We start from the raw sequence: 15,824 nt of genomic DNA on the forward strand, positions 1-15,824 counted from the left end.
GCCAGGAGCTAGAATCTGGAATATTACAGAGTCTCTTCCAAAAATAGTTAAATCTGTAGACTATTACCCCTTCCTACTTCTCCAAGTAGGAACCAATGATACAGCTAAGAGAAACTTTGACGAGATCACAGCGGATTACATAACCCTAGGAAGGAAGATCAAGGAATACGGAGCACAAGTGGTGTTCTCGTCTATCTTCCCTGTGGAAGGAAGGGGTCTGGGTAAGGATTGTCGAATCATGGGGGTAAATATGTGGTTGAGTAGGTGGTGTAGCAGGGAAGGACTTGGTTTCTTTGACCATGGGATTCTCTTTCATGAACAGGGATTGCTGGGAAGAGATGGGATCAACCTTACAAAGAGAGGAAAGAGCATCTTTGTGGGCAGGCTTGCAAACCTAGTGAGGAGGGCTTTAAACTAGGTTCGTCGGGGGATGGTGACACAAGCCTTGAGGTAAGTGGGGAAGGAGGAGGGAACAATCAAGCAGGTTTCCTGGGTGAAGAGGAGAAAGTGGGCCAATCAGCTGCTTCTGTAAGATGCTTGCACACAAATGCCAGAAGCCTAGGCAACAAACAGGAAGAATTAGAAGCCCTGGCACAGTCAAAGACTGATGAGGTGATTGGAACAACAGAGACTTGGTGGGACGATTCACATAACTGGAGCATGGTCATGGATGGTTATAAACTGTTTAGGAAGGACAAACAGGAGAAAAAAGGAGAAGGAGTTGTGTTCTATGTGAGGGAGCAGTATGACTGCTCAGAGCTCCAGTATAAGGCAGGAGAAAATCCAGTTGAGTGTCTTTGGGTTAAGCTTAGAGGCGAAAGGAACAGCAGTGATGTAGTAGTTGGTGTCTGCTATAGACCACCAGATCAGGGAGATGAGGTAGATGAGGATTTCTTCAGTCAGCTCAGTGTAGCTTCCAAATCACAGGCCCTGGTTCTCATGGGAGATTTTAATCATCCGGACCAATACCAATACAAGAGCACACAGACAATCCAGAAAGTTTTTGGAGAATGTTGGGGATAACTTCTTGGTACAAGTGCTGAAGGAACTGACCAGGAGCCATGCAAAACTTGACCTGCTGCTCACAAACAGGGAAGAACTAGTAGGAGAAGTAGAAGTGGGTGGAAACCTGGGCTGCAGTGACCATGAGATCATAGATTTCAGGATCGGGACAAAAGGAAGAAGGGTGAGCAGTAACATACAGACCCTTGATTTCAAAAGAGCAGACTTTGACTCCCTGAGAGAACTGATACGCAGAATCCCTTGGGAAATGAAGATGAAGGGGAAAAGAGTCCTAGAGAACAGGCAGTATTTTAAAGGTCTTACTGAAGGCACAGGAACAAATCATCCCTCTGCATAGTAAGAAATGCAAACATGGTAGGCAGCCAGCTTGGCTTAACAGGGAAATCCTTAGTCGGATGCATACAAGAAATGGAAATGTAGACAGTTGACTAAGGAGGAGTATAAACATACAGCTGGAGAATGCTGGGGAGTAAGAAAAGTGAAAGCACAATTAGAACGGCAGCTGGCAAGAGATGTGAAGAGTAGCAAGAAGGGTTTCTACAGGCATGTTAACAATAAACGGGTTATCAGAGAAGGTGTGGGGCCATACTGGAGGAGAGAAGTAAACTAGTGACAGATGATGTAGGAAAAGCAGAAGTACTCAATGCATTTTTTTGCCTCAGTCTTCATGGACAAACGCAACTACCACACGATGGTCCCAGACAATGCAGTATGGGAAGGTGGCAGGCAGCCATCTGTGGGGAAGGAATGAGTTATGGAAAAAGACAAACGCAGTGCCCATCTTTAAAAAAGGAAAGAAGGATAATCCAGGGAACTATAGACTGGTCAGTTTTACCTCAATCCCTGGAAAAATAATGGAGGGGATCCTCAAGGAATCCATTTCGGAGCACTTGGGAGAGGGGAAAGTGATCAACAGTAGCCAACATGGAGTCTGCAGGGGCAAGTCCTTCCTGACCAATCTGATTAGCTTCTATGATGAGGTAAAAGGCTCTGTGGACACGGGGAAGTCAGTGGTCATGATATACCCTGACTTCAGCAAAGCTTTTGATACAGTCTCCCACAACATTCTTGTCCATAAGTTAAGGAAATACGTATTGGATCCTTGGACTATAAGATGCATAGAAATCTGGCTTGACAGTCAGGCCCAACAGGTAGTGGTCAAAGGGTCAATAGCTGGATGGCGCTCAGTTTCAAGCAGAGTGCCATAAGGCTTGGTTCTGGGGCCGGTGTTATTCAACATCTTTATTAATGACCTGGATGAGGGACTGGATTGCACCCTCAGCAAGTCTGCAGATGACACAAAAGTAAGTGGAGAGGTAGATACGTTGGAAGGTAGAGAGAGAATCCAGAGTCACCTGGATAAATTGGAGGACTGGGCCAAAAGAAATCTGATGTGGTTCAACAAGGAGAAGTGTACAGTCCTGCACCTGGGTTGGAAGAATCCAAAGCATTGTTATAGGCTGGGGACTGACTGGCTCAGCAGCAGTATGACGGAAAGGGACCTGGGGGGTTAGGGTGGCTGAAAGGCTGGATATGAGTAAACAGTGTGCCCTTGTAGCCAAGAAGGCTAACAGCATACTAGGGTGCATTAGGAAGAGCATTTTGAGCAGATCTAGAGAAGTAGTTGTTCCCCTCTATTCAGCACTGGTGAGGCCATATCTGGAATACTGTGTCCAGTTTTGGGCCCCCCCCCCCAGTAAAAAATAATGTGGATATGGTGGAGTAGATTCAGCGGAGGGCAACAAAAGTGATTAAGGGGCTGGAGCACAAGACCTATGAGGATGGGCTGAGGGATTTGGGCTTGTTTAGTTTACAGAAGAGAAGACTGAGGGGTGATTTAATAGCAGCCTTCAACTTCCTGAAGCGAAGCGCTAAAGAGGAGGGTGAGAAACTGTTCTCAGTGGTGTCAGATGGCAGAACAAGGAGTAATGGTCTGAAGTTAGAGGGAGAGGTATGGGTTGGATATTAGGAAACACTATTTCACCAGGAGGGTAGTGAAGCATTGGAATGCGTTGCCTAAAGAGGTGGTGGATTCTCCATCCCTCGAGGTTCTTAAGTCCCAGCTTGACAAGGTCCTGGCTGGGATGACTTAGTGGAGGTTGCTCCTGCTTGAAGCAGGGGGCTGGACAAGATGCCCTCCTGAGGTTCCTTCCAGCCGTATGATTCCATGAACATCATTAAGGTTGAAAATCAGCCCTCAAAAGTGAGAAAATGTCACAGGTTGCCTGTATAACCTGAATTCAGCCCCCTTGTACAGCTTTAGGATAGTATCTTTAATTACAGGCACTACATTGTTTTTTTTCTGACAGCCGAGGCCACATTCAGTTAGCAAGATAGATGATGCTCAGTGAATGAGCAGGTAAATTGGTCTTTTGTTTTATCCATTTTGTTTGCTCTGTAGTTCTAGGTCTGTCTTACTGCTGGAGATACTATCATGGGTACAGTACATGCTCCAGTGCCACAGTGATTGTGCCTTTTAAATGCTAAAAAGCGAGAAAGAAAATCTAAACTGCATTAGTGCTAGCACATCCTTCCATTGCAAAAATCAATCACGTGGGCACTACCCCCAGAGCTTAACATGATCACTGCACTCAAGTCTTCACAGGGAGCTGGAACTATTCCCTTTGTAAGTGAAACCCCAGCAGTGGAAAAAAGGTCTGACTGGATGATTGAAGGCCACTCTGGATAGTGTCCAGAGGGTCTAAATTTCATGTCTCAGCATTTGTTGAAAGACAGGGAGAAGCACACAGGAACTGGATGTCCACCATGTGGCCACTTAGGGCCTTTAGCAGGTTATTACATGCAATGCGTCCTCGACCTTTCTTTGTTGGTCTCGTTATGCCACCTGAGGTCAGCAAAGTCTCACCTAGTTCACAGGAGGGCAGAACAAGATGGTGAGAATGAGGAGAAGGGCTAGGGTGGCCATGCTCACTGAGGCAAAGGCAGTTCAGGTGAGGAACAGAGCGAATCAACAAGTCTGCTGCTTCTGCTGAGCGGAGAGAGGAGGAGAATTAGAAACTTGCAGCTGACATCCCCCGAGGCCTTTAGAAAGAAGAAATGCTTCTCTGCCTGCTATTATGGAGATACAGATTAATATTATTTAACTCTGAGGATCCAAGAAGCATGAAACGCTGTATTGCCTGAAAAATAGTCACTGCAGTATTTTAAGTTGTTTTGAATCAGGGAGGACAGCTGCCAGTAAATCCTTTAGAGGTCATGTCATTTTCATAGAAGTTGTCAAACAGGGTCAGTCATTCAAACACCTTTTTCATTCCACCTCACTACAGAAGGCTGCACCCCCGCCCATTGGCTGTGGCTTTGGCTACAGCAAGCCACGCATTTGTGACCAATGGGATACGGTCAGTCTTGTAGCGCATTGGTCCAAGGGCACATCTATACTTAGGGGACGATTGATGCACTGGCAGTCGACTTTCTGGGATTTGATTTTGTATGCCTGGTGCTGCTGCACTAAAATGAACAACCAAGCACCACCATTGACCCCAGTACTTACTGTTTTTTAAGATTTTAAACATACTCAAGTGACATGGTCGTGCAATTACATGAAAGGTGCCTTTATTCTGAGGCATTTCAAACTGGCCAGAGAACTAGCAAATATTTAAGCACTGGTTCTCATGTTGACCTCTTGTGTGGGGACAGCGGCAAAAATCAATCTAAGATACGTTGACTTCAGCTATGCAATTTTTGTAGCTGGAGTTCCGCATCAGAAACTGATTGTTTTCCCCTGACTGCAGACCTGGCTCTAGAAAAAATGTATAATGATTGGCCCAAGCTACCCAAGAGCCTGCTTGACACTGCAAGCCTTGAGACCTCCCTATCTGTTACTGTCTGCCAGAGCAGGGGTGAGCAAACTTTTTACATCGGGCTCCACTTTTCATCCCTGTAATTAGCAGGGCCCCCCAGCCTCTCTTCAGCAATCCAAATTGATGGAAATTTCTGTTATGTTTCTGCTAAATTTCTGTCAGCATGTGTAAGAAAACAAGAATAGTTAGTTAAAGCCTCTTACACCCACTGGTGAGCAGGGCCACAATGAAGGTCCTCCACTTCTGTCTGTCTTTGGCCATTTTTCTCCAGTGTGTCCCAGTTGTAGTTCATTCTCTTTATATCTGCCTCAACAGTACACCGCCGTGTTGTCTTGAGCCTCCCATGTTTCTGTTGGCCAGTGAAGTGCTATGTATGTATGTGGAACCTTTGTGAATTGGTATAGACATGTGAATACACCTACATAAAAACAGTAACATATTTCAACCTTTTTAATGAGATGGATAAGCCCAAGACCCAGCAGCCATTCATGCTGTGCGCCCACCCCACCCCCCGAGAAGCCTGTCCACCCACCTTCCCTTTGCATGCCACTGCCCTAGAACTATAGAATGGCGACACGGATTTCTCTGTAACCGGCCCAGGTTTGTAGAACTAACAACAGCGCAATCAGACGTGCCTTGGACAACAGCATGTTCAGAATGGCATATGATGCTTCCCTCTTTGGCTTCTTGCCACAATCACTTACAAAGAAAGAAACTCCTCTAGATGAATGGAAGAGAAGGAACCAGTGATCCTTTACGTGCAGAAATGGTAGAGTTTTGTAAGCACCCACGCACCACAGTAATGAGCTCAGTATAATTTGTAGGTAAGTAAAGACATAAGAAGATGTTTGAGGAAAATTCAAAATACATGAGAAAAGAATGGGGAGAACAGAAGATTTTTAAAATAACCAGATGACATGGGCTTTCAATGTCATCCTAGGTGCCTTTGTTCTGAGGTATATCAAATTGGCCAGACCACTACAATATATCCAGCAATTAACAATGTCGGGGGGCGGAAGGGGCTGGGAAAACTATCGGCAAAACTCTACACACCTACTTGCTCCAACTGAGGGATTGCTCTCATTTTATTTGGTTTTGCAGACAGAGAACCAAACTGACACTCAGGGCAGATCTATGCTAGATCTGAACGTCAATCTTACATATGTAATTCTGGCTACAACAGCATAGCTGGGATCGACTTATGTAGGGCTGACTTATCTGGCTGTCCTCAGTAAGGGAGGTTGATGGGAGAAACTCTTCTGTCGACCTCCCTTAGTCCTCACAATAATGAGGAGTACAAGGGTCAACTGTCGAGAACTGATTGTTTGATTTTGTATGTCCCCGATATGTACGCAAAATCGAACCCTGGAAGGTCGACCCCCGACCTGGTCGATCTTCCAGTAAGCATAGATGTACTCTCAGGAGATTCTTTTCTGGCTCTGCACTGACCTGCTGAGTGACGCAGGCTTGTTCATTTTAGCTCTGTGCCTCAGAGTCCAGAAAGCCACTTAAACCGGAATATATTCAGAGCAGAGCCTGTCTCACTGTTTGTTTGGGCAGCACCTAGCAGGTCTTGTCAAGGGACCTGTAAACACTAGTATAATACAAACAACAATAAGAGATCGTTACTGGAAACAGCAACCAAGTAAACATTGTGGTGGGGTTGGTAAGTTTTAATGACAATCTCACAGTTTTATAAATGATTTCTAACTTCTATCTGTCCCTTTATACACAGACGCTTAAACCCTTTACTGAAATAATTATCACAACCTTCTTATTCTCAGACATCTGAATGGCTGATCTATAATAAGAAATGAGAATATGGAGAGATATTCTAATTGTGTATACGCTGCTGTGTGGTCAGTACCTAACGCTGCAGTGGCATTTGTAAAAATCCTGTTTATGGAATAGCATAAACAGAGTTTAGACCCATAACTGCTAAAAAAAGTTTAACTACTGTAGTTATAGTTTTACACTAAGTATCTCCTTTGCCACCTAGTGGTTGGTATTGAGAAATTATTATTATTGTTATTAGCTCCATCAGTCCACTTCTGGACACAAACACAGATAACCTGCTAAATTGGTGAGATCTTAGAGATAAGTAAATGGAACAACAGCACAGCCAATGAGCAGCCAGTAGAGAAGAACAGATAAAAGTAATTATAAAATTTAACATACACCTAATTTCAATACAGCACGGAAGTTCCACTAGAAGCAGTTGGATCCTTACCAGTGTTAGCAGATCACCACCCACATGTATCCAGAAGTTCAAATAGTTGCTAATCTCTATGGTGGGACTTTTCGAAAGCTAAGATTCTGCATTCTGAATTTGCACCTGTTCTAACGAGCAAAGAACTGCTTGGAACAAAATTGAGATTGTGCATCATAGGGAAGCCAAAGGTCTGGAACTGCATTCATATGTTGCTCAAGAAATGCAGATCTCAGGGCCTGGTTTTGATGCATAGCCAGCTACACCAAGAGCAAAAACTCACCTGTAGCTTTTTATTCTTTGTTACTTTTTAGAATACTTAGGGCATAGGATTTAGAGCACTATTGACAGACATCACCTGGCTGTAGAAAAAGTACAGCACAAATAGAAGCTCTTTCCTACCACGATCTCACGCCTGAGAGCTGAGTGCCCAGTTATGGCGAGGTAGACAGGCGGTGGACACATTTGTTTCCCATCAACAGGTGGGTCAGAAATGTTACAATAGGAATATAGGGTTTCTCAACAGCAAGATAGCTAAACTCTGTCACTTTAAACCTGTCCATATCCAGCTGAGACACAGCTAGTCCAAACTCCTGCCAGGCTACCAAAATGTCCAGGTATAAACTAAAGCCCCAAAGAATCAATCTATTCTGTGGGCCCTCTGCTCAACCTTTCCTGGGTTCCACACTAACTTTCTCCATCTCTAATATCAGCACTATCCTGCCCAACTAATCTACCTGAGGATCTAGTGACCTCCAGCAGCCTCTGGTGCTTCAGTACCTCATAGGAGCCAGCCTATCAATGTGCTCCCTAGAGCCTCCTCAGCTTGTGTGGCTGCTGGTTATCATCACTCTAGCCAGCCAGGTGAAGAAAAGCACTCCTGCCCCTTCACCCCTCCCACCCCTCTGCCGGCCGCACAAAGTTATTTATCTATCCTAGGTAACTGTTCTCCAGCATTTGGAGTTTTTGATTGTACTAGCCGGTAGTAGATACTGCAGTACTTTCAAACATGCAAAGTGATTTAGGCACCTTAGCCCCATTTTTCACAAGTGCCATATAGCAGACTTTGATCACTGAATTTCAAGCAGTTTTAGGCATTTAGTACCAAATTGGTAAAGGTATCTAAAGATGCATATCAAAACAAAAAAGCAGTCATGTAGCACTTGAAAGACTAACAGAAAATGAAAGATAAAAGATGCATATAAGTACCAAGTAGAATTTTCAAAAGCACCTATAACAGGGTACATGTCTAACTTCAATAGGTTTTATTGAATTTAAGCTTTTAAGGTCAGTAATGGCTGGAAGTTACCCTGGAATGGCTATTCAGTGAACTATATGAACAAAGCTATTGGTGTCAGTCTCAACCTTAATTTACAGGTGGTCCATGTCATGAACACATGATAAGCAGTTGCTGGTACTTTTGATGATGGTTGCTGAGACCCGCCTCCAAGTCAGGAATGAGACACTGTTGGAACCAAAAGAGCATAGGAAATCTTGCACCAATGTAACCTGAGCTGAATATAATATATGGCTATAGTTCCTCAGTCTCTAATGATAGTTAAATTATAGCTCCTTAAAGAGTGAAGCCTTCATTTCATAAAAGAATGACTGTACTGATATTACAAACACATTTGATTTCAGAGTGTATATATAAAGACTCAAGTGGGCGATGCATACCTAATCCTAAGTGGGCACAACAGCTCTCTCATAGTGTTTCCTTATTTTTCAGGGGTGGGGCTGCTTTCTACTTTATTTACTCACGATTAAGCTGCATTTGCTTAATATGGTTTATGGTTTGCTACAACTGTATTTGCTCTGATCCATCAGACAGAGACAAACATCTACAAGGCCTTTACTAAATTTTCCTCAAACTACAACACCCACCTAAGGAAGTGAGGAAACGGATTGACCAAGCCAGATGGGTACCCAGAAGGCACCTGCTACAAGACCGGCCTCACAAGGGAAACAAGTGAACACCACTGGCCATCACATACAGCCCCCACCTAAGGCCTCTCCAATGCATCATCAGTGATCTGCAACCCATCCTGAACAATGAGCTTTCACTCTCACAGACCTTGGGAGGCAGGCCTGTCCTCGCCTACAGACAGCCTGCCAACCTTAAACAAATCCTCACCAGCCACTACAAATCACAAACCAGTGGCTCCAGGCCTGGAACTAGTCCCTGCAACAGTCCTCGCTGCCAGCTCTGCTCACACAGCTATACCAGTGACATCACCACACGACCTAACATCAACCATACCATCAGGGGCTTCTTTACCTGCACATCTGCTAATATAATATATGCCATCATGTGCCAGCAATGCCCCACTGCAATTTACATTGGCCAAACTGGACAGTCTCTACATAAAAAAATTAATGGACATAAATCAGACGTCAGGAACAGTAATGTACAGAAACCTGTGGGGGAACACTTCAATCTCCCTGGACACTCAGTAGCAGATTTAAGGTGGCAGTACTGAAACAAAGAAATTTCAAAAATCAAATGGAGAGAGACATCTCTGAGCTGTAATTTATTTGCAAATTTGACTCCATTAATCAAGGATTAAATAGAGCCTGGGAGTGGCTTGCGGCTTACAAAAACAGCTTGTTTGCCCTGGGTGTTAATATCTCCCTATTAGACTCTGACAGTGGCTCCTATCTCCCCGTCTGATTTGGCTTGTTTTTTTCCCTCTTTTGATACATACTATTGATAATGGGCCATTTCTACCTTGCTGAAAAGACCTTGTCAGCTCTGGCCCTCCCTCTTACTGGGACCCCACTCTTTAAAGATCCCTCTGGAAACTGCTCCCCCCTGCCACTCATGAATCTGATGAAGCGGGTCTTTGCCCACGAAAGCTTATGCTCCAAAATATCTGTTAGTCTATAAGGTGCCACAAGACTTCCTGTTGTTCTGGAAGCTACAGACTAACTTGGCTACCTCTCTGATACTTGTCACTAATAAGATGTCTCTTTATATACTGGATTTACCAGCGGGTGGATTAGATTAAAAATGAAACTGTGTGGATCAATGTCTTTTTTCTTTAGCAAGCTCTGTGTAATGCTGACAGACCCAGGTTGCCACCACAAGGGACTGAACCTACACTCATACGGGCTAAAGCCCTGTGCTCTACCATGAGCTAAAGGCCAGCTGGCTGTCAGCCAAAGCTGTAGAGCAGCAACTTCACTTGCCCTAGCATGAGGGCTCAGTGCCTCTGGGTACTACACCTGTACTCCCTCAGTCTGCACTCCCTGCCACCTGGGTGGGACTCAGTGACCAAAAATGAGTGTTCTGTAGCAAACCATGTCTGTAGTTTTAGGTTACCTTTAAAGCTATGCTACTGTAGCCATTTAAAGTACACAGTTTTCGCAGTTCGCGGTTCTTGAGCTGAGATAGCCAAGTTAGGTCTTCCCAACCACCCTCTTCTTCAAACTGGTTCTGATAGAACAAATACACAGTTATATGATGTTGCATGTACCATAAATTTTCAAGGACTTGGCTTGCTCAAAGAATAGTCTGTACTGATTGGAAATGTTTCAGTGGATTTCCTTGCATTAAAAAGATGGTATTTTTTACTTTGTACACTCATCCCTTGCTATACAAGCACAATTGGTTCCTAACTTTCTGCTCATAGGTGAAAACTTATAAGAGGGATACTAAATAACCCTTAAAATATATGTAAAAGTCTCTGATTGGTTCCTGGCACTCTTAATTGGGGGAAGGAGTGGCAGCATGCAGCTTGAAAGGTAAATGAACCTTATGGGCAGGGGTATTGGCAAAGGTGCAATACCTGTGTGTGTGGGGGTGAAGTGGGCTGAGTGGGTTCCAGGCCTGGGTGGGTGTTGGGAGCTGGCAGGGCTGGGGGAATGTGCATGGGGAGTTGCTGGCCAGGGGTGTTGGGAGCAGGAAGGCGGGGCTGTGGGTCTCCCCACACCCTGGCTAGGGACCCTGCAGCTGGCTCCGCTCCAGCCGTGGGGCTGCAGATCTCCCCGTGCCCTGACCAGGGACCCCGCAGCTGGAGCAGAGCCAGGCATGGGGCTAAGAGTTTCCCTGCACCCCAGCCAAGGACCCTGCGGCTGGAGCAGAGCCAGCTGCGGGTCTGCAGGTCTCCCCACACCCTGGCCAGGGACCCCACTGCTGGCTCACATAAGTGGGGGACGTTCACTCCTTTAGTGAACAAATGTATGGATTTATGTCCCTCATTTTAGTGAGTACTCGTAAGTCAAGTACTCATTAAACAAGGGATGAGTATATACTGCCCTTGATGTGCGAAGTGCCAAAACATCTTATGGAGTCTCAGCAGAAATGTAAAAGCAAATAAAGTTTCAGAAGTTGAAGACAAAACCTTCTATAATACAAGATTTGGGGGAGTAATTCCAAACTGAAAGGCCAGTACAGTAGAATGGATGATTCCAAATGCACAAGAGGCTGGATATCTTAAAATGCAGAGCTCAAGGACAATTAAAAATAAGATCCATAGTGAATTGTATTTAGAGAGGGATGACAATGAACGTGAGGGGTGAGCTATAGGAATACTTTCCAGTGAAAGTGAATATTCTGATTGTAGCTTTCCACATTTCCATAAAATTGGAGAGAATGTTTCAGAGTAATATGAGAGCATTGTACTATCTACGGCACAAAGTGATTGAAAAGAGGTACAATAGGGCCAAGGCAAGGATGAATTCTTTTAATATTGCGTAGGTTGTGATAGGCAGATGCATAAACAAAGGAGACAGGACTGAAACATGTCAGATGTCAAGGATAAAGCAACTACTTTTGGTATTTAAGCACATGCTTAGCTCCAAGTCAATGGGAGTGAAGCGCATGCTGAAGTGGCCTTAGCAGAAACAGTGCCAAAGTGATAATGGAGTCTGTCATAAGATCAAGAGGGTTCTTCACCAAGCTTTAGAAGCTTGGATGACTTTGCAGGAAGTTCTGGTTTACTGAGGAAATAACAGTCAATACACACATGTAGAGGGGAGACACAGACATCAGCAAATGAATCAGAGGACAAATTATATGGTCGTGTTTACATGGGCTAACCACAGTTAAAGCTAGGCTCCAGATGTCCCAAAGGGAGAAGACAGAAAAAGGCCACAAACAAAAGACACTATAAAGCAGAAAAATCATTTGATGCAGTGCGTTTGGGGAAGAAACAAAAAGGAAAAGACTATTGAGGAGTGACAGAAAGGTTTGAGACTGTTGGACTTTCTGAAAGGCAGGCTTGTTACAAACAAGTGACTGGGCTCAGTAGAGGATAACTGGGTAAAATGCAATGGTTTATGGCATGCAAATCAGCCTAGATGTTGGGCCTCAAAATTATGAAACATACCATGCGCTTGAAGGCTTTCAAACTAGCTGAGGAAGGCCAAACAAGAACTGATGGCTGAAAGGTGATGCCAGACAAATTCAAAATTAAATAGAGGGGCACAGTTTTTAAACAGCCAAGGCCAGTAACCATTGGAATAAACTACCTATGGAACTGATGGATTTTTCATCTCTTGATGGCATCAAATGAAGACTGTATGCTTCTCTGGAATATATGCTTTAATCAAATACACATTATTGGGCTCAGTGCAGAAGTAATTGGGTGAAATTCAATGGCTTGTTTTATATAGGAGGTCAGTCTTCATTATTTCATAATTAGCTCCCTCATGACCTTAAAAATCTTTGGCTGAATCTGTGAATCAGCAAGAGAGTGGAGATGGTTGAATAGAAGAGATGACTTGCAGCACCATCTTCTTACTCAGAGGTTACGATTACACTACTCCATTTTGCCAACAAAACTGGTAGAACATCACTACAGAAAATGTGTTTTGTTGTCAGTTTGGTGATAAAATTCAGCACTTTCACCAGCAAAGTTCTGCCTTTCAGCCATGAGGCATAACACCGCTGTCAACACACTGTCAAAAAGGCCGTGTGGACACTCTGGGTGGTGGCAGGGAGCTTCTCTCAACAGAACGGAAATCTAAAGCAATGGGCAGCCCTATCTGCTGTGCTTCCAGGTGCCTGTTTTGTTGAGAGAGCAGCAGGGCAGTCCAGCTGCTTTTTCAACAGAGAAGAGCACTCTTCTGATTGGCTTTTGTGTGGCCACACTCTGTCAACCGAAATTATGTTGGGAAATCTCTTCCGACAGTGACTTCTGTTGACAGATCTCTGTAATGTAACTGTAGCCAGAGAGTACTGAAATACCTGTTATTAAACATGAGAGATAAAAAAAGGGATCTTTGACGGAGGAAAAGGAGTGAGCTGTTAAGCATTCAGAATTGCAGAGTCACAGAGGTAGGAAAGGCACACTTGAGAAATGCTGGGTCTGAAATTAACAGAGAACACGTTCTCCAAAACTTTGTTGGACTGAAGCCCTGAAGTTGATTGTTATTGCAAGCTTTTGTTTTTTACACAGCAGGGTGTTTTATACTGTTAGCTTAGTCTCTACAACTATCTGTAAAATAAATTTGTATTTTATGTTTTATAAAGAACAAGAATTAACTAATCCAAAGATTTAGTAAAGCTAAAATTCAGAAGGCTGGAGGGCCTCTTGTGAAGAGATAATTTACAACTCAACAAAAAGCTAAAGAAATGAGTAATTGTATAAAAGTATTGACCATTTAGTATGGAAAAAGAAAGTCTGTGCCCTTATCCTGAAAACAAGCTCAATTTTAAACACAGAATCATAGAACTGGGACCATGAGAGATAGTCTAGTCCAGTCCTCTGCACTCATGTCAACACTATGTATTACCACTCTAGAACATCCCTGACAGCTGTCTAAACTGCTCTCAAAAATCTCCAATGATGAAGATTCCATAACCTCCCTTGGCAATTTATTCCACATGCTAACCACCATGACAGTTAGGAAGTTTTTCCTAATGTTCAACCTAAACCTCTCTTACTGCAATTTAAGCCCATTGCTTTTGATCCTACCTCTTAAGGTTAACACGAATATTTCCTCTCTCTCCTTGCCACAACCTTTTATATACTTGAAAGTTATCATGTTCTGCCCCACCCCATCAGTCTTCTTTTCTCCAAACTAAACAAACCCAATTCTTCCAATCTTCCCTCATAGGTCATGTTTCCTAAGACCTTTAATCATTTTTATTGCTCTTTTCTGGACTACCTGCAACTTGTCCATATCCTTCCTGATGTGTGTCCCCCAGGATTTGACACAAAACTCCAGTTGAGGAATAATCAGCACTGAAGAGAGAAGAAGAATTACTTCCCATGTCTTTCTTATGACATTCTTGCTCATACACCATAGAATGATGTTCACTTTTTTCAGGTGTCACAGTGATATCACTGACTCATATTTAGCTTATGTGCCATGACGACACCAGGTCCCCTTCTACTGTGCTCCATTCTATAGGCAGTTCTTTCCCATGTTGTATGCATGCAACTGATTATTCCATTCCAAGTGGATGCTTGTCATTTGCCCTTAATGACTTTCGTCCTATTTACGTCAGACCATTTCTCCAGATCATTCTAAATTTTAAACATGTTCTCTAAAGCACTTCCAACACCCCTCAGCTTGGTACCACCTACAAACTTTAGAACTGCACCTTCTATGCTATAACCTAAAACATTGAGTATTCCCATGAAAGCCAGTGGGCAACATACATGTTTGCTGTCAAGAATGTAAATATTTGCAAATCTAGGGCTAAATTTCTCCCTGCTGCAGATTAACTGTGTGCTCTACACAAACTCTTTCCTCTGCTTTATATATTGTTGCCCTCATTTTCCTTTTGTTGGTTTATTTACTGATTCATTGTTAAAAATAATTTTAGTGGTCTAAGCTGCATCAAAACACATAGTCAACAGAGGTGTGAGATGGGGCAAGTCTTGCTATCTCAAAGCTGTTGCCCTGACTGTGATTTAATGCTGCCCACAAAGTTCTGTACTGTATTTACTTGACTTTCCTGTATGTCCAAGCATCACTCAGAGATTTACAGATTATTCCTGTACATGTACTATTGCATTCTGAATTCAAAATCCTTTTCATATCACAAGGTCTTGTGTGATTTTCTGCAAGTTCTCGGCCAGGAGAATAGATTGAATTGTTTCTGTTGCAGTAACTTGAAGTATGACCTGTACTTTCTTGTGAGAGGGTAGAAACGTGCTTGGTATTACTACTGTAAATAGTCTCAGTGAAATCCTGGCCTCGCTGAATTCAAAAGCAAAACTCCCATTAATTTCAATGGTTCCAGGATTTCACTTTCAGCCTTTTGACTTTCTCCAAATAACGCTGTGGATATTTCTCTGCAAACATACACTGAATCGTTGAATACAAGAATGGGAGGTATCAAGGGGTCATCATGTCCAGTCTCCTGCCTTCGTGGCAGGACCAGGCACCATCTAGATCATCCTTGATAGATGTTTAGCTAACCTGCTCTTAACTATCTCAAATGATGGAGATTCCAAAACCTCACAGCACCGAGTGTGCAGCAACGAAGTGAATAGAACGTTGGGAATCATCAAGGATAAATCAGACAGAAAATATCATGTTGCTTCTATATAAATCCATGGTACGCACACATCTTGAATACTATGTGCAGATGTAGTTGCCCCATCTTAAAAAGATAATGCTGAAATTAGAAAAGGTTCAGAAATGGACAACAAAAATGATTGGGGTTTGGCACGGCTGCCATATCAGGAGAGATTAATAAGACAAACTTTTTAGCTTGGAAAAGAGACAACTAAGGAGGGATAATGATAGAGGCCTATAAAATCATGGCTGGTGTGGAGACAGTAAAAAAGGAAGAATTATTTATTCCTTCTCAG

The sequence above is a fragment of the Carettochelys insculpta genome, chromosome 4 (genome assembly GCF_033958435.1).
Source record: "Carettochelys insculpta isolate YL-2023 chromosome 4, ASM3395843v1, whole genome shotgun sequence".
NCBI lineage: Eukaryota > Metazoa > Chordata > Testudines > Carettochelyidae > Carettochelys > Carettochelys insculpta.